A 1176-nucleotide genomic window follows, 5' to 3' on the forward strand; every position below is an offset into this window, starting at 1 on the left:
TGTCATTTACGACTTTAAGCGTTTTCACAATTTCCATATCAATTTCATATCAATTTTATTGAACAAGCTGCAATTACTTTTTTTAGAAAGTTTAGGAGAAAAATGTTTAATCGTCGATAGTTTTGAATTATAAAGTTCTCATGCACTAAATTTCAAAAATATAAATTATAAATCTATACTAAAATAAAATTTAAAAGAATTTTAAATTGATTTTAATTGCATAATTCACTCAGGTGTTTTTCTCTTTTTCTCTCTTTTTCTGAAGTACATTACGGAAATATTGCCATTTAAGATTTGCAAAAAATAAACTTGATATTTACAAAGTGTTCCAAGAATTAATTTAAAAACTTCAAGTTAAATGCCACGTCTTCCCGTTGTCTGATCGAGCTTAGTTTTTACACAATTTTTTTTTCACCAAATGGAACAAGGGGGCGTCGTGAAAAAAATTCGAAAGTCAAAAATAAGGTCCTAACGTCTATCTAATTCCCGGCCATCTTACTAATATAATTTAATCTACGTATATTCTTCTTCCTATTATTTTTTTTATATATACTTTCGCTTCTCTCATCCTATTTCCTAGCATTCTCTCCCGTCTTTTCTGTTCTACTATCACACTTATGCTTTTCTTTTACCTACATACATTTCTTTTTACTCACTTCATCACCTTATCTCGCTAAAAATCACAATAAACTCGTCGACCGCAAACGTTTTTATATAAAGAATCGTATTTTCCCATAGCTAGGCTGCGTTCCAGGTACGTGTTATCAGTGTTATCATTCCTTGAGTGTTTAGAGATAGAAAATAATGATAGAAAAATAAAAATAAAATGATACAATAATTAAATAATGATAATGCATTTTTCGAACGCAGCTTAGTTCTTGACTACGAGGCTACGCCCGCGCCGCCGCGCCAGCTCATGATGTATTATATAGATATATGATTATCCCGATATCTTCTAGCACGAACGCTATAGCTGCCGCGCATGACAATGCGAATCGGAGTAAGGATCGGTCGAGTACATGGTCCTAGGAAATTCCTAGGACCAGGGTTGGGAAGTAACGCGTTACTTGTAACGCCGTTACCATTTTCGTTACTTTTTTTCAGTAACGATCGTTTTTTTTTTTCTCTCTGTAACGGTAACGGTAACGCCGTTACATTTTTGCACTAACGGTAACG

This window comes from Wasmannia auropunctata, unplaced genomic scaffold (genome assembly GCF_000956235.1).
Source record: "Wasmannia auropunctata unplaced genomic scaffold, wasmannia.A_1.0 LD336083.1, whole genome shotgun sequence".
Lineage (NCBI taxonomy): Eukaryota > Metazoa > Arthropoda > Insecta > Hymenoptera > Formicidae > Wasmannia > Wasmannia auropunctata.